General features: G+C 38.6%; 1 pseudogene; it reads left to right on the plus strand.

Annotated features, from left to right (window-relative positions):
• The first annotated feature begins 6617 nt into the window (after window positions 1–6617).
• LOC143645712 (SHC-transforming protein 1 pseudogene) lies at window positions 6618–7624 on the plus strand (annotated as a pseudogene).
• Window positions 7625–19464: the final 11840 nt, after the last annotated feature.

Here is a 19464-nt window from a genome sequence, read left to right on the forward strand (position 1 = left end):
GGCCAGGGTCAGATGGCTTCACAGGGGAATTTTATCAAACATTCCAGAAAGAACTAACACCAATCCTGCTCAAATTTTTCCAAAAACTTGAGGAAAAAGGAATTCTACCTAACTCATTTTATGAAGCTAATATAATTTTAATATCAAAACCAAGTAAAGATGTTATAAGAAAGGAAAACTATAGGCCAATCTCTCTAATGAACATAGTTGCAAAAATTCTAAATAAAATATTAGCAAATCAAATCCAACAACACATTAAAAGAATTACACACCATGACCAAGTGGGGTTCATACCAGGAATGCAGGGGTGGTTCAACACAAGAAAATCAGTTAATATAATATAGCACATTAACAAATCAAAAGGGAAAAATCACATGACCATCTTGATCGATGCTGAAAAAACATTTGTCAAAATTCAACATCCTTTTCTAATAAAAACACTCCAAAAGATAGGAATGAAAGGTAATTATCTCAATATAATAAAGGGAATATATGAAAAGCAGATAACCAGCATTGTACTCAATGAAGAGAGACTGAAAGCTTTCCACCTAAGATCAGATACAAGACAAGGACGTTCACTGTCACCGCTATTATTCAACATTGTGCTAGAAGTTCTAGCTAGAGTAATCAGGCAGGACAAAGAAATAAAAAGCATCCAAATTGGAAAGGAAGAAGTAAAACTCTCATTATTTGCAGATGATATGATACTATACTTGGAAGATTCTGAGAAATCTACAGCAAAGTTCTTGAGCTAATAAACAAATTCAGCAAGGCAGTGGAATATAAAATTAATGTGCAAAAATTAGTAACATTTCTATATGCAAGCAATGACCTATCTGAGAAGTCAGTTAAGGAAAAACTTCCATTTAAAATAGCAACTAAAAGAATCAAATACTTAGGATCAACTTAACTATGTAAAGGACTTGCACACAGAAAACTAAATAACAGTGCCAAAGAAATCAAAGGAGATCTAAATAGGTGGAAGGAGATTTCCTGCTCATAGATAGGAAGGTTAAATATAGTTAAAATGTAAATTTTCCCCAAATTGGTCTACAGATTCAACTCAGTACCAATCAAAATTCCAGCAATCTACTTTGAAGATGTGGAAAAGCTAACTATCAAATTCATCTGAAATGGAAAGAGACTCCAAATAACTGAAAGTATCCTAAAAATGAAGAACAAAATGTGAGGATTAACACTCCCTAACTTTGAAACCTATTATAAAGCCACAGTGGTCAAAACAGTATGGTACTGTCACAAAGACAGATGCGTTGAGCAATGGAATTGAATTGAGAGTGCAGAAATAGACCAACATAACTATGGTCAACTGATTTTTGACAAGGCCCCCAAATCCTCTGAACTGGGGCAAAATAGTCTTTTCAATAATTGGGCATGGAAGAACTGGACATCAATAGCCAAGAGAATGAAAGAGGACCCCTATCTTACATGCTACACAAAAATTAACTCAAAGTGGATCAAATATCTAAATATAAAAACTAGCACCATAAAGCTTCTAGAAGAAAATTTAGGAAAACATTTTCAAGACCTAGTAACAAGAGGCAGCTTCCTAAACTTTACACCCAAAGCACAAACAACAAAAGCAAAAAAAAAAGGTAAATGGGAAATCCTCAAAATCAAATGCTTCTGTACTTCAAAAGACTATGTCAAAAAGGTGAAGAGGCAGCCAACTCAATGGAAGAAAATATTTGGAAATCACATATCAGACAAAGGTTTGATTCCTGTATATAAAAACAAATCATACAGCTCAACTACAAAAGAACAAACAACCAAATTATAACATGGGCTGAAGATATGAATAGGTATTTTTCTGAAGACCAAATACAGATGGCTCAAATGCACATGGAGAGATGCTAATTTTCATTGACTATAAGGGAACGCAGATCAAGACTACCATGAGATACCACCTCACACCTGTAAGAATAGTTGCTATTAAATAAACAGGAAACTATAAATGTTGGAGAGGGTGTGGAGAAACTGGGACACTAATGTACTGCTGGTGGGAATGTATAACGGTGCAGCCACTATGGAAGACTGTTTGGCGGTTCCTTAGAAAACTTAATATTGAATTGCCCTATGATCCTCAAATAGCACTACCCAGAAAAGCTGAAAGCAACGATACAAACAGACATTTGCACACCGATGTTCATAGCAGCATTATTCACAATTGCCAAAGGACAGAAACAAAGCAAATGCCCATCAAGAGACAAGTGGATCAACAAAATGTGGTATATACCTACGATGAAATATTATGGAGCTGTAAGACAAAATGATGTCCTGAAGCACATGACAAGATGGATGAGCCTTGAGGACATAATGCTGAGTGAAATTAACCAGACACAAAAGGATAGATACTGTATGATTCCACTTTTATGGCCAGCATGAAAGGTATAATCAGAGGCTTATAGTACAGAATATAGGGGATTTAAAGATAGATAGAAGCTAGTGATGGGTGAACCATTAGTTAATGAGGTTGAACTCCAATGTAAGGGAATAGATAGGAGTGGAGGTGGTTCTCTAGTGGGTCTACAAGTAATATTGCCATATTGAAGATTCACAAGATTAAAAAGGATTTTATCAACCTATGTGTCCCACTGATCAACACTAGAAATATGAATTAGTTCTCACAGCAATTACTTCAAAGTTATGATTCTTTACAAAGAGTGTTTAAGTCCAGGGTACAGGAGGAAAACTGCTATTTCATGTTATGAGCTATGTTCAAAAGGAAACCATCAGCACTACCACAGCAACAGCAGAGTTAAATAATGGGATGAGGGACAAGAGTTGGGAGGAGGCTTAGTTTTCCTATTTGGCAAGGGTATGTTTATTTGTTTTATTTCTCTTGGGAGCAATGAAATTATCTGAAATTAAGAATGTTGATGGACTGTGGACTTTGGGCCTTCTACATAATGCCCAATGAATGCAGGTGGGTGAAGGATGCACTGATGGAGAAGTAGATAGACGAATGATGGTATATACTTATGAACAAAGGTTATGCTCCCTCAAAAAGGAACAAAGTCCTGAGATATGCAATGATGTGAATAAACGTGTGGGACATTTGGTGAGACAAAAAAAACAGAAACAAAAGAACAACAATGGTATGGTCACTTTTAGAAAATGCTTATAAGACAAGCATTTTCTTGCCAAGATTATAAGCTTTTAGAGCAGACACAGTAAGTTTGGAAATAATAATATAGATTATTATTATTATTATCAATTATTTCTGGATTTTGAGAGTCTGTTTTATGTATATAACCACATATTTAGAGATAAGAATGAAGCTGAACAGGTTGGGGTTAAAGTAATTCAGAGCATAGGGGTAAGGAGGAGTGTCTATATTTTAGAACCACACAGACTCTTTGAGGCCAGTGGAAGAAAGGTTTATTTGGTCTGGAACTGAAATTTTCTATAATGCATAATCTAACTCAACCTATCTGTATAGCTCATTTGAACAACTGAAACACAAGGAGCACAGAATAAGAAAGAGGTCCTTTAATCCTGTATAGATTATTGTAATGCCTGAAACTATCCTATATTATATTAAGCAGATAATCCAAAAATATTGGCAAAGTCTCCTGAGGGTGGGGAGAAAGAATATGAAACTATTAAACTTTACCATCAGGAAATCCCCTGATACTGTGTCAAACTTTAGGGACACCCAAATCAACAGGTCATGCTCTCGATTATGAGGCTTACTCTTGTGAATCTTATGTAGGTAGTGGAGAACTTAGACTACCTATAGGCATGCCTAAGGGTCACTTCTGAATGACCTCTGTTGTTGTTCAATTGTGACCTCAGTCTCTCTAAGCCCAACTCTGCAAGTGAAATAATTGCCATCCCCCCTGTGTGGGACATGACATCCAGGGGTGAAAAGTCTCCCTGGCGACATGGGAGAGGACTCCCAGGGATGAATCCAGACTTGACAAAGTGGGATCAACAATTCCATCCTGACCAAAAGGTGGAAAAGAAGTATCATTAATAAAGCATCAGAGGCAAAGAGTTCAAATAGAGTTGAGAGGCTACTCTGGAGTTTGTTCTTATGCAAGCTTCAGGTAGACCTTGCTACCTATCATAACCTACCAACGCCTAACCAGGACCATTCCAGCCAATCCTAAAGAATACCTAGGGCAACATAAAAGATTCCATAAGGGTTATATGCACTAGAGTAACTTTCCAGAAACTTACAACCTCCAGATGGGCCCCTGGTCCAGATAAGTCCTGAAACCTAGCCCAGCCTCTCCAGAACATCAAATAGTTCCATCTCTCTCCCCCATATTAGTGACAGACCCTTCCATTATCCAAAATTTAGAATTGCCATAGCCCGAACAACCCCAAAGAGAGGTATGGAAAGATCAAAGGTGATGGTGGAATTATATATAGAAGATAGGATTTAACAAATGAATATGAATGCTGAATCATTAAGTTGATATCTCTTTTAGCCTCCAGTATTTTAGAGCAGCTAGAAGTAAAAATCTAAAATTGTGTAACTGTAACCCATGTCAAAGTGTGAAATATGTTCTACAACTTATTGTGGTGCTATGCTTTGAAATTTATAGCTTTTTTGTATATATGTTATTTTTCACAAAAAAAGAAGGAAGAAAAGTCGACTGTGATGATAAAAAAGTATTTAAGCCCTCTAGCTTCCTATGTTCTGGAGTAACTAGAAAGAAACATATGAGAGGATCATATGGTAGCCCATGACGGACTCTGGGATCTGTCCTGTAACCACTTGCTGAAGAGTGCTTTGAAAACTATTGCTTTTTTATTTCTTTGCTTTATATATATGTTACACTATACAATAAAAAGCTAAAAAAAATTTTAAAAGACATAATTCAAGACAGCATGGTAATAATAAAAGCAAAAACCACTGAGGGGGGGGCTGGAATCAATTACTGCTCAGTAATAATTAGCACACTTAGAGTTCAGATCTTTGTTTCTAAACACCATGCTCCAATAAGAGAAACCAGTACTCTTTCTAGTAGTTGACTCCAGGGCTGGGGTAAGGAAAATATAGATGAGTCTGGAGCATATTGTAATGCTGGAAGGTAAGGAAGTGCTCAAAAAATAATGGGATAATGTCAAAGATCACAGGAACCAACCTAAAAAAGCTTTGAATGTCCAAACCTGGAGAAAGCTGAGCAAGAAAATAAAGGATAGATTGGATTATAAGCAGTGGAGCAAATGATGGAAATAGAAAATGACTATTAGAACAGCATAGTAATAGTCACTGTAGACAAGATCTTCTAATTGACAGGCAAAACTTTGAGAAATATTCACCCAGTCTCAAAGTATCTTCCTCAAGATATTTATTGATTACAGAAGGAAAATATTAATTTTAAAATGTAACAATCTAGCTAATACCACCTCAACCCACTGATCAAGATTAATATCCCCAGTAATAAGACATATGGATAATCATGCACACCCTGTTACAATACACTGACCAGGGCTTATCATTTCCATGTATTCTTGCCAAAAACACATCATTTTAATCTAATTATGAAAAAAAAAGATAAATGCAAATTGTCGGGCCTTTTGCAAAATATCTATCCAGTACTTTTCAAAAGTTTCAGTCATGGAAAACAAAGAGAGGCTAACAAACTATTAAAGATGGGAGATAACATGAAGACATCAAACTACAGGCAATCAGCCTGTTCTCTCTCCAGAGAAGAGACCCCATGTTGAGCAGGGATGGGACTGAAACTGTCTGGGTCTGAGTTAGAAAAGTGGAAGCCACCTATCCCTCTCCCTCTCAGGACCCCTGATGAGACACCTGAACCATAGATGTCTGACCAGGCTAAGGGCCTATGAATGCCCCTGCCTGGTCCCCTTGACCTGATTGGTGGGGGGCCAGGCCGGGCAGCAGCCCACCCTCTCATCCAAACCATGAATTTCCTCACCTCTAAGCCCAAATACAGCCTACTTCCAAATGAGTTTCCATCGTTTCTGGGGTAGTTAGATTCAGGTATCAACTTAGCTAGGTGAAGGTGCCTAGTTCTATTGCTGTGGACATGAGCCAATGGCATGTGAACCTCATCTGTTGCTGATTACATCTGCAGTTGGCTAGGAGGCATGCCTGCTGCAATGAATGATGTTTGATTTAATTGGCTGGTGCTTAAATGAGAGAGCACAACATAGCACAGCCTAAGCAGCTCAGCATACTTCATCTTAGCACTTGCAGTTCAACCCAGGCCTTTGGAGATGCAGAAAGGAACCACCCCAGGGAAAGTTGTTGGAAAGTTGTTGGGAGGACAGCAGAGATTTCTCTGTGCCTTCCCACATAAGAAAGAACCTCGGTTGAAAGTTAGCTGCCTTTTCTCTGAAGAACTATATGTTAACTACATAAATCTTCTTTTATTGAAAGCCAATCTGTCTCTGGTGTGCTGCATTCTGGCAGCTGGCAAACTAGAACAGGGGCTTCAGGGTCCATGCCCCAAGAGCGGCTGCCTTTTCTGTCAGGCTCACTCTTGGTACCCAGCCTGCCATCTTTATCTGTGGACTTTAGTCCCACTACCCTGTGCTCCCTCAAACCTGAAGGTGGCTAACTAGGTTGGGGGTGGGGGGTGCACTAGGAACCAAGGGAATAGCCAAGAAGGGCCTCAGAGGATATGGAGAGGATTATAGGGGCAGCCATTCCAGACTCAAGCCCTCTATCACTCCTCCAGGATATGAACAAGCTGAGTGAAGGTGGCAAGTGCAGGACTCAAGTAGAAGGGGACCAGCCGGGAGCTGAGGAGTGGACCCATCAGTGGAGCCTTCTCAATAAGCCAACTCAGGTTTGGCTAAATCCCAATGACAAAGTCATGAGACCCAGGGTTTCCTACTTGATTTGGTACATGGTCTGTGGAGAGGTCCTGCAGTCAATGTATGTCTTGAACTTCTACACCTGGACTCAGGTCACCAAGGTCATCAGTCTGGTGTGTGATGCTGTGTCAGGTGCCAAGCATGTAAATAGGATGAGAAAACCCTGTAACTGCCCAGCTCCATCCTGGGAAGGAGTAACCTGAAATTTGATGGAGTGCCAATCACTCTCACCATCCCCACCAGCAGCCTCAACTCAAGGCTGCAGACTGCAAACACATTCTTGCCAACCACCATGTGCAATCCATCTTGTTTGCATCCAGCAGGGACTCGGATACAGCCAAGTGTGTCACTTATGTTGGCAAAGACACCATGAAAAAGATTGTGCCACATCCTAGAGGGCTCTGAAGTGTTTACCCAGATGATCAACACTACTGGCTAGCCCTTCAAGTTGCACTTCAAACCAAAACCTCAGGGACCCACCCAAACTTGTTACCCAGTATCCAGACCTCCAACCACCTGGGGACAATGCTACCTGTGGGGCAGCTTATGGCGGGAAATCCAGAAGTCCACAAACAGATGCCAACTCCACCACCCTGTCTGGACAGAGAGCTCTGTGATTATATTCCAATGTCATTATCCAAAACCTAGATAAGACTCAGTAAGCAGGGGCTGGGGATAGACCCCTCAATCCTGACATCAGTGGCAGCACACCCTATGACTTTCTGACATGAAGCTCTTTGAAGATACCTGTCATGGTCAGGTTTGTGTCAACTTGGCCAGGTGGTGGTGCCTGGTTGTCTAGTCAGGCAAGCACTGGTCTGTCTGTTGCTATGAGGACATTTCATGGACTTAAATCATGATTACACTGGCTGCATCCATGTCTGATTGCATTTGTAATCAGCTAAGGGAAGTGTTTTCTGCAATGAGTGATGCTTAATCTAATCTGCAGAAGGCTTTTAAAGAGGATTCAGAAGAGACAATCACTCTTCCTGCTTCAGCCAGCCAGCCTCTCCTGTGGAGTTCACAGAGCACCTTCATTGGAGCTGCCAGCCTGCAGCCTGCCTTACAGACCTTGGGCTCACATCCCCACGGTTACGTGAGACACTTTCATAAATTTTGTATTTATGGGTATCTCCTGCTGATTCTGTTTCTCTAAAGAACCCTAGCTAATGAAATGCTTTTCAAGTTCCTCTGCCTCCCCAGTGGCTAAGCAGCTCCAAGGGGAGCCCTGGTTCCATGGGAAGCTGAATGAGTGGGAGGCCAAGGCACTGCTGCATCTCAATGGGGACTTCCCTGTGCAGTTTGGATAAAGTATCACTGCTTTGAGAGCATCAGTTACCTCATTGGGAACCACATAGACATTCACTGGCCCATCATCCCTGCAGGTGGTGAACACTGCTTCCAGTAGCCTGTGGAGTGAAAACTGTGATCAGTCCCGTTTACCTTATTCCCTGACTCTCAGAATCTCTCTTGGGAGAGTTCTGTGGACTTGGCCTTGCATTGGAGCTGGGCTCAGCATGCGACTGAGTGAGAGGATTTGAGAGAGGAGAGTAGGGTTGAATCCTGCTTCTCCCCAAAACTCACCAAAGTATTAAGGTACAGAGTTGCCCCCTTCCCTGGGCCTGTGCCACCCTATCCTCACTTCCCCAAGAAGGTGGCTGCTTGAGGGCTGGGCAGTGTCTCCCTGTAACAGAAAATGTCCTAGGGTGATAGGTCAAATGAAGCAATCACGCTTCTATGGAAAAGGGAACAAATCAGAACTTTGGACCACCCCTGGGCTCAGGATATTGCCGGAACTTTCTCAACAACCCCACCCCATCCCTCAAGTGGTTAAACTTAGTGCTTTTGACCATCTCCTAGGTCTGAAGATATTTTATGGCCTTGGGCCCCTGAATTCAAGGTCAGAGGTCCTGACACCTTGGCTTATGGAACCCTATCCTGTCCTTGCTCAGCACCTCCAATTTGAGTTGGGAGAACCGTGGCAGGAGTGTCAGCTGTCCCTTATCCAAGGAGGATATGTGAAACTTAGAGGCTGTGCCAGTGGGTAGAAGATGACCCTTTCCCTTCCTCAATACCTCCTGCCAGAACACTCATGGAGGGCTATGTGTACATGTTTCATAAGCCCCACTCCACCACATTGCAAGCATGTTATACTCCACAGCCAAAGTGCAGCCCTTGATTCCATATGGGGGGTGGGGTGGGATGAGGACTGAATTTGAACCTCTCATATAGTTAACTCCCCCAGGAAGATTTTCTAGAGGAAAAGCAGTAGATACTCCCCAAATACCATCTGTAGATGTGGAGCTGCTTTTATTTTTTATTTTATATACACGTGTTTTAGGGCTGTAGATTTACTTTCTAACTTTGTTTTCTATGGCTTGTTCTTGAGCACAAAATGATGATTGATTATGTTTATACATCACTTCTTTGATTTTTTCAAAAGCGCTTCTTTTACAACCATTGGCATTTTCCTCACCCTGGCCCTTGAGGAAATTGGGATTGGCGACATTAATTTTTGCACAGGAGAGAGATCTGAGGCAGAGAGAAGTTAAGGCCCAGGACTGGAAACCGAGGCTGGAAGGTAAAAATTTAGCTGAAGAAATATTTCACAAAAAGGAAAATTAAAGCCTGCAGTTATTTATTGGGCACCTGTTTTTATTGGGTACCTGTTTTATGCCCATCCTGCACTGGGTCTGGTGTGGCCACAAAGAGAAGTTGGTTCCACTATTGCTCTTTAGGCTAAGATACCCCCAGAGTATCCTGGGGATAAGGGAAAGTTGACTTTTAATTGTCACCTCCTTTTTTGTGTGGATGTTCTCACGGGTCTCTCTTATACCAAAGGGGAAAGATCCTTATTTAAGTCCTTATTTTTTGTTGAAAAAAAGAAAAAGGCTACATGCACGGTGAGACCCAGACCAAAAAAAAAAAAAAAAAAACCAGAGGGAAGACTAATGAAATTTGATTGTCTGTAATTTAGTTAAATAACAAAAAGAAAGTGGGGTTCTAGGGGTTGACTCCTTTATTATGTTCCCCCATTTACCTTAATGTTGTCCAAAAAGTAACCCCCTTGAGGGATTACTGTGATTAGTCACCATATAAAAAAATAGCAAGAGATGTGTGTACAGGCGCCAACAAACTAAAACTTCAGAAGGTGTTGCTAGTACAAAACTCAGCTCAAGAAGACAAAAATAGCCTCACACTTCGTAATGTATTGAACTCCTCCCCATTTCTCCCTGGTCCACAAATCTGTTGCTTCTTTCACTCCTTCTCTCCCCATCTGCCTCTCTTTTTACCTCTTCCCCCACCTTTCCCCATCCTTCTGCGTGATGTTCATGCATACTGTAGAATTGAAGTATATACATTTTTAATTGTAATGCGTAAACCTATATATGTGTATGTGTGTGTATCTATCTATATAAAATGTAAAATTTATATAAAAATATATATAAAACATAAAATTTACCATTTTTTTCTTAACCGTTTTTCAGTGTACCATTCACTGGAATTAATTATATTCGCAGTGCTGTGCTTCCATTACCACCATCCATTGCCAAAACTCCGTCATCATCCCAAACAGAAACCCTGGACTTATTAAGCAATAACTCCTGCTTCCTTGCTTCCCCCATTCCATGGTAACCTCCAATCTACTCTGAAGTTTATTTTTAAGTACTTTATATTGTTGTCAGATAAAACAGTATAGCTTCTCTGCTTTAAACTTTGAACAAGTTTCTCCCTTTCAAAATAAAAAGCTGAAGCTATATTAAGATGATTGTACTGCCATGTAAGCCTTAAATTGATATAGCATATATGAGATCACTGTCTCTTGATAGAAAATGTTTTCCAGTCTCTGGGAAAAAAAAAGTTTGAAAGCCTATTTAGAATGAAGTTGTCAGGCTATATTTTCATGAGACACTTGAAACAGAAAAGCAGGAGTATATTGACTCTTTGACACCATAAAATCAACCCAGTTTTCACCTTCTTGTTCATGATCATACTCCAACTGAACACAACATATAGATGACCAGCTAAAATATCAGGAGCAATGTCAAAATTTGATGGTTCTGTTTTTTCCTAAAGGAGCATAATTTTTACTTGCAAAAAAGAGTTAATCAAATTCTGTTACATTTCCTTCTCCATAGCACTACTCTTTCAGAAAAACAAATTATGTTGAGTGCTGACATGGTACAAATTAGACATATGAGAGGTGCTTCCAGAGTTAGCTACCCCATAATTTATACCAAAATTAACTCCAAGTGGAGCATGAGCACTTTCAGCATCTGGCTGACATCCTAAATGCCCTCACTGGGGGATGCAAAATGTTATTCTATTTTTTTTCCAATTTGCTGCTAATAGCCTAAGTTGAATTACCTTCAATTTAGCTCTAATAGAATCTGATAAAAAAAAAAAAAGATCCTAAAGATCAAGGAGGATATGAAGTCTATGCTCTGAAAGTGAAATTAAATGTAACATTTCTTAAGTATATCAGGTTTAGGTTTCCTAAATCTATCCTTTCTTCACTTTCCAGTCCTATTCATAGCTGGCCTTGGGCTGAAGCAAATGCAGGGAAAGAGAATGAACTCTAGGTGTGTGTGTAAGTATGGATTGTAAAGTGCATGGATTGCGGTGGGAAAATGGGGCAACATTCTAGGCTTAGAAAAGACTGCGAATTGCAATGTCCCAGCTACTGCAGAGCCCCCAGCCACATCCCATACTAGGAGACAAGCAAACCAACTAGACATTTGAGGAAACCTGAAACGTGAGACGATCAAGATACAGAATTCTGACCCTTCTGCAAATAGAGATAATTTAGGTAACTGAAGGACACTTTTAAGCCCTTTAATTAGTCTCACAGAAAAATATGAAAAGATATTTGCTTTCAGAAAACAAGGATAGGCTGCTGGGAAAGGGATAATTCAAAACACAAAAAGAGCTTTAACAAATTGAGATGATGATTTCCTAGATTTTGAAACATCAGAATAGGAGGGCTGAAAAATACACTTAAGAAAACCTATAAGAACAAAAACTAAACAGAGACTATAATTATGGAATATACAATAAAGGGCAGAGATTAAATTAGGAGGTCACTGATGGACTCTGACAGTTGCTATTTAACATCTATTCTCCAGTTTTTAATTGATATCTATCTTAAAAGGGACTTCAGATGACTTTCCCCTTTCCCCTCCCTTCTTCCCCCCACTTTCTGCCTGGACTGCAAGAAGAATGAGTAAATAAAAAGCAGCCACCCTGGGGTGCTGAGGGTGAGTGCTGCCTGCTAAAGGTGATGGCCCGGGAGGAGGGCATGACCCTGAGGCCTTTATGGCTTCCGGGAGCTGCCATACCAGCTCTGGACTTCTAACCTCTAGGGTTCTTATTACATGGAAATGCAAAACCACATTTTGTTGAATAAACCAACTTAGTCAGATTTCCATCTACATGCAGCTGAAAATAATGCTAGCTACTACAGTGTCCAGCATCCAACTAATAAAAAAGAACAGAGGGAAGGGGCAAGGAGGGAAGGAAGGAGAAAACAGAGATGAGAATTTTCAAAGAAATAATCAAAGACATTTCCCACAATGTTTTTATTGTGTCTTAATTTTAAGTCACAATATATATTTTAAAGTTGGAAATATGTGTTTTAAAGATGGAAATGGCTGCCAAGTGCCCAACATGACTAATGAAAAAGATACATCTTATATAGCAAGGATAAAAAAAATCTTAAAAATGTACAGGAAGAGGGCAGTGCAGGGGTCCCTCAGTGGTAGAATTCTTGCCTGGCATGCCAGAGACCCAGATTCGATTCCTGGAGGCTGCACACACCAAAAAAGAAAAAAAAAAAAAAAGTACAGAGTGAAACATAATAATATACACAGATACAGAAAAAAATTAAAGCCTAATTGTAAACTGGAATTCTCAGCTGCAGTATCTAATGAAATATTTTTAGACACATAAGGATTCAGAAACTTTATATTCCGTACAACATTTTGTAGAATTTGCATCAGGATGTACACCAACAAAATGGTACAAGCTGAGAAAGAATACAAGACTCCAGAAAATATCGATGCATCTCAGAAAAGCAATGAAGAATAGTCTTAGAATGGTTGTTCTCTCATACTGTGCATCTCAGTCCAGACTGAAGCACAAAAATGAAAGCTAACTAGAGAAATGTAGAAAAGATAGTTCCAAAACAGTGGTGGTCAAAATATGAGATCGCGAGTACAAATTAGTACAGAAATTCAGTGAGTTTCCAGAAAAAGAAGTAATGGATTTCATGTAACAGATTCCATATAACAGACATAGTAGAAAGGTAGAAAACAGAAATAGAGTGATGATGCATATATTTCACATTTTGCAAGAAAATGAAAAGCAATCAGAATTCTAGAAAAAGAAAAAACTGTACAAAAAAGGCATGATTCAAATATAAAGTGAACCGCATGCTGCATGATTTTGAGTAACTGTGAAGACTCAGAATCTCTTTTGACAATCTTCTATCATTGGTTCCTAGATAGTAACATTATCACTGTAGAGGGGAAAAACACAAACATACTACTTGATGATACAGTGAGCAATATTAATGTAGTCAAATAATGTAAATATTGATTTGCAACTTTAGAAGCAACTTATGAGTAAATCATGGAATGTTTGCTAATGGTTACAAAGCAGAATGTAAATCCTATTCCTGACCATTGAAGAATACAGTGGAGAGAAATGGAAAGCTAGGAAAAGAAGAGAGAAGGAGGAGAAAATAATACTACTAATATCCTCCCTTTATCAGGGGGACAGTTGAGAGCTACTATCTACAGCTAGGGAATAAGAAATGAAAAGTTATAGGAGAGGTATAAATCACACATCTCATATGTGTGTGTGTGTGTGAAGTATGTATATCATCCCATGTATATGTTATAAATTTATATAAAAAATTATTTGGGGAAGGGGGAAACAAGGCATGATGAAAGTCACAAAATACTCGCCTATCATTATGGAAAGAACATGTGGTACCTAAAATTAAGACATCTGTAATAAGTGTATTATTTAAAGAACAGCTGAAAACAGAATCAGCAATTAGATCTTTCTGGGGAAGTAAGACTGGAGAGTAGGAAGTGGTGGGACAGCCCAACATGGCTTTTCTATGGTCATCCCTTATAGACCTATGATGGTTCTTTTAAACACACATTTGCATTACAATGGGGGTCGGGAACTGACCTGGGAGCACTTGGTGTGGGAAGGATATCAGCTCAGGAAGCAGGCAAGCAGTCAGAGCCTGGCTTCATATTTGATTGGAGGTAGCCATCTGCAACTTGTCTGTTCTGAGTTTCCACATCTGTTTGAGATTTAAATAAAGGAAGCCTCTTGCACAGAGCGGATGCCCAATGAACAGGGGTTCCAGTTCTTCGTTTCCCCTCACAGCCTGGGACCTCTTTCCTTCTTTAGAATGCTACATGCTAGGCTTGCACAAGAAATTAGAAGAAGAGACTATAAGATTGGCACTGGAAGTAAACGAAATGGCTCTGAACAAATGTTTAGATTTAAATAGATGATACAAGTAGTTGTCGGCTTTATGGTTATTTTAACTAGGTAGATTCACTTTGTGCAATAAATGAGAGAATCCAGTAACTTGGACATGGGAGCATTAATTTCTACCTATATCAGGCAGTCACCCCTGCCCCGATTTGACATGGGCATTTTTGTTTGTTTAGTATTGCAGCTTTTTCTTTAAAATGTATGTAGGCATACCTTGAGCCTGCTATAAAGATATTTTTAGAATTCTTAGAACATGATACTGTATGTTCAACTTCTTCAGAACTAAAGAAGAAGTATTCAATGAATTGTGCAGGGAAAATCAGTTATTTTGGGCGAGGCGAGGGAGTTTACCTACTCATGTCATACTGTACACTTAATAATATAAATTCGTAATGGATTAAAGAGCAAAACATAAGAATTCAACCTTTAAAAAACGCAAAATAAGTAAGTGTTATCAGTTCTTTGGTTCTTAGAATACCAAAGACTTTTAAAGCAAAAGCAAAGGAAAAAAATGTAAAGCAAACGATCAATACATTTTCCTATGTGAAAATGTGTAATTTCTGATGACAAAATGAAAAAGCCAATTTCAAACTAAGAAAAATATTGGCAAAACAATGACAATATGCAAAGTGCTCCTGCAAGCCAATAAACAAAAGTCAAGCACTACAAATAGGAAAAATACACAAACGACATTGTAGATAATTTTTTTCAAAAAGCCAAAAGATACAAAAAAAAAAAGTTCAAGTTAACCATCAAAGAGTTACAAATGAAAACAATGAGATACCATTTTTAAAATCAAAATGATGAAAAGTTAAAAAATGCTATTCAATCCTGGCACAGACAGGGTGAAATGGATACACTTTTAGATGAAGCCCATGCTGGATATGGCAGAGTCCATTCTTAGAGGAGCCTGTGGCACCAGCTTCAGCCATCCAGTTCACGGGACATGAGGTAGGAGGGCACTACAGCAAGTTTCCTCTTGGGTAGGAGGAAGTCAGCTGGAGAAGCGCTCTAAAATGTTTATAACCTGTGAGTTAGGAATCTTCTTTTACAAATAGATAATTAGATGTTCGGTTAATGATTATTTGTGAAGGTGTGAAGATGTTCATCATACCTTTATTTATATTGACAAAACAAAAAGACAAACAAAACCGAAAATGTCAGAATATCAACGTCCAAAAATAGGAAATGCTTAAACAAATTATGGAATATTCTTAGAATGATACATTTATGACATTGAAACTGTAACTTTGTAATGATTTGGAAAATACAGTACAAATTGTTCAAGTAAAGTGAATAAGCAGGACTCCATTTTCTTAAATGTATGATAATGCTGAACACTTGAGTTTTTATTGTGTGGTAGACAAAGTTCTAAGCACTTTATATGTATTATATATTTAAATCTCCTAAACCACCCTGGGAAGTAGGTGCTATTAGTGAGCATTACATACAGAATATACTTGCTGAGATTATACATGATTATGTATACTTGTATATGCATGTATGTGTGTATATGTATATATATACAAACATATGTGTGTCTGTGTGTGTGTATATATATATAAGTATATGAAATGTTATTTATTTACTCAAAATTCTTCCTTCTCTTCCTAGCTCTGCATTACTCTCTCTCCATGGGAGAGTATACTTTCTTCCCCATTGACTCTGTGATTGAAATGTTATTATTTGTAATGTGAGCAGACACTTCCAGTGACCTTGCCTGGTTTGGCCTACCTTCTTTGCTTCTGCCATCAGCGAAAGAGGAGTAGGCCCCAGGGATTCACTGGGCCCAGGAGGTAGGATACAACCCACCTACTGCCTGGAGCCAAACCCAAGTGAAACTGGCTGAGCCCAGCCAGTCAAATTCCAGCCAAACCCATCCATCTTTACATGCATGAGTGAGAAAAATGTTAATTGTTGTGGTCCACAGAGATTTTCTCATTGTTTTTTACACGGCATTCTTGCAGTAACAACTGCTAATCAAAATGTCTAAAGGGAGGCATTAATGGTTAGAAATATGAATGGTTTTATTATCTTCTTTATAATTGCTGACTGCTTTTTAAAGCATTTGAATGTTTTTTAAAACTAGTATGTATTTACTTTTTCAATATTTTATCATGATTTTTTATAAAGCAAACAATTATCTCACCTTTATGTTTTATGTTTATATTTTATATGCAAAATTATCTTAAAACCATATTGATTTGGAACTTTTGATATATGCCATTCATTTATTCAAACTTAATATTAAATTTCAACTTGTTCATTAACAAAGCTTGAAATTTAATAATCTCCTGGCTCAAAGAGCCACTTAGATTTCTTTAAAAAGCAAATTTGAAAAAGTCAGTGACTTAGTAGCCTACATCTTAGACTTGAAAAAGTTCTCCAAAATATCATGACTGCTATAATAAGTTGCAGACTCAGCCTTATGTTAAAAAAAAAACAACAATCTTTGTCTATTGTAACTTATCTAGAATCCTGAATGAACTTTAATTTATACAGCTATTGGAGCATCCCACTTGGATAAATTTGTTGAGCTATATAAATCATGGCAGCCTTTGGGAACACTGATGAAATGTTTTATATAGTAGCCAAAGGAAGAAGACAGATTAAACAAGATAGTATTAAAGAATTGTCCAGAATCCAAATTTATTCTTCACAGTATTTCTGAGTCACTGGCCTTAACTCCAAAGAGCAAGGGAATTCAAGACCAAGGCAAAGTTGAAAATCGAGAATTGACTCCCCCTCTGCCATGTGGCTTTTCCCTTTAGATCCTTGCTTGCCTTGGTGGCTTGGGTCTAGGAGTACTTTTAAGCTGACCTCAGTAGGTAGACAGATTAAAAAAATGCATCCTTTTATTATTATAATTTTTATATTGATCTCTCCAATAGGACTGTACAGATCACCAAATAGCAACTGTGTCACCTAAAAAAAGACTAAAGGACCCTGAATCTTTTGAACGGTTTAAGTATCAGTATCAGTAATAATTCTAAATTTCCCTTACTGCCATACTTCTCTAGTGCCTTCTTCTATCACAAATAATGTTGGATTAAAATAATGTACAGAAATCAAAATTCTATGAAACTCACCTATTTTGGCCTTCCCTGGACTCAATTGTTAATATTCTCCCCTTAGATGGCTGCTTGAGACAGATTCGGATATGAATTCCAGAAGAAGTGGTGGCACTAGTGAAAGCACCCTGTGGCTCATCAAGAGATCTTTTCAATGTCTTTTCCTGATAGAGAAGTAGTTCAAACTGCAGACTGCCTCATGAATGTTTGGAGTTACAGAATAGAATATAACTTCTTATCAAAGTATGTATTCACCTTATTGATTTTAGGAAGACCATTGCCAATTTAGAAATTATTAAAAGAAATACAAGCTTTAATAAATAAAGACATTTTCCCATTGTAAGTATTTCTTCTTCAGATAGATAGATGATAATCATATATATTTGATACTTCTGAAAGTTGCTTTGTACTCTTCTTTGCGTATCTCTCTTTTTGCCTCATATATCGTCTACCTCTATTTAGTTCAATTTTTCTTTTGCCTTTTCCTGACTTTCTTAAAAAATATCAATATCAATACCAATTTCCTGTTAAAAATTCACAAATTGCAAAAAAGAAACAAAGGAAGGAAGGAAGGAAGGAAATTTTTCTATCTACATACATGTTTACCTCAATATCAAAAATAAACTCTCAGTATTATGAACCCCCATTGATTCTTAAATTTGAATGTGTGAGGCTAAGAACTGTGTTCTATGGTGACAAAAGAGCCATAAGCTGGTGCTTAGACTTCCCCTAGCAGTATCCCCCCTTTATCTCCCCCATGTCTCCTCTTTATCCTCCTTGCTGTTGATATACATACAATTAATATAAGAGATGAATATTTTGGCAATCTCAAGCACCTTTTGGCAAACAATGTTCACCAACCTAGCCAGATCCTCCTATGGCCTCTTTGTGGAACTAGCAGTTTACGAACAGAAGCAATTTAATATAGACAGAAGCCTTGGGAACCAAAAGAGCAGTCCCTTCAGCAAGAGTGTGCTGGTAAATCTTTAACAACCAGCCTTCTGGTTTAAGAGCCCTGATTTGTAACACTTGCCAATTTTCAAGCTGTAAATACCCCCATATGGCCAATTTCAAGTTACTAACCTGATGCCCCAGAACTCAGCACATTGGGAGAGATGTGCACAGCCAGCTCTCATGGGTAGGTATAAAGAAGGACCAGCATCTTTCAGGGCTTACTGAGTGGATTTAGTAAGGCTTCAACTATTCTTGGATGCTCTGGGGCCAACCATCTCAAATTCCATTTCCAATGCCCACTTCCTAAACTCCTTCAAATATTATTTAGCTTTGCCCCACCCCTGCCAACATTTGCCTCCTACTTCACAGAGAAAACACTGATGTAGTTAAACACTAAATCCTTCCAATTCCTGCTCCTGCACATATTGTTTTCCATCTCTGCATCCACCCTCATGGTCTCTTCTCCATCATCTGAGGAAGAAGTATAGCTTCCTATAAGTCTAATCTTGTGCTCTGGAGCCCATCTCCACAATTCTCTTGACAACTATTCCCTCTTTCCTAGAGCTTTCATCTCTTTATCATTTCTCTCTTCTCAGCATGAAAATATGCCTAAGACTTGTCCTTGGTCATTATTTAATAAAACTCACTTAATCCCACCTCCTAGTTTTTACCTCTGTTTATTTTTTCTATTCACATCAAGCTTCTTGAGGGAGTATTGTGGTAGTCAGTAATCCAATGGTTGCCAAGATCCCCAACTCCTGGTTTACATGCTCTGTATAATCCCCAGGATTTGTGAATGTGATAGAGCTCACTCCCATGATTAGGTTATATGGCATAGGTGACTTTAAGAAAGGGTTATTATCTTCAATGAACCTGACCTGATCACATGAGCTCTTTAAATCAAGGTCTAGAAGTTAGAGACAGAGATGTCAGTGATCTGAAGCTTGAGAAGGATTTGATGCACTGTTGCTAGCTTGAAGATGGAGGTGCCATGTGGCAAACAATGTGGGTAGCTTCAAGGAGCTGAGACTAGTAGTCAGCTGACAGCCAGCAGAAAACAAGTAGACCTACAACTGCAAGAACTGAATTCTGCCAACAA

This window comes from Tamandua tetradactyla, chromosome 9 (genome assembly GCF_023851605.1).
Source record: "Tamandua tetradactyla isolate mTamTet1 chromosome 9, mTamTet1.pri, whole genome shotgun sequence".
Taxonomy (NCBI): Eukaryota; Metazoa; Chordata; class Mammalia; order Pilosa; family Myrmecophagidae; genus Tamandua; species Tamandua tetradactyla.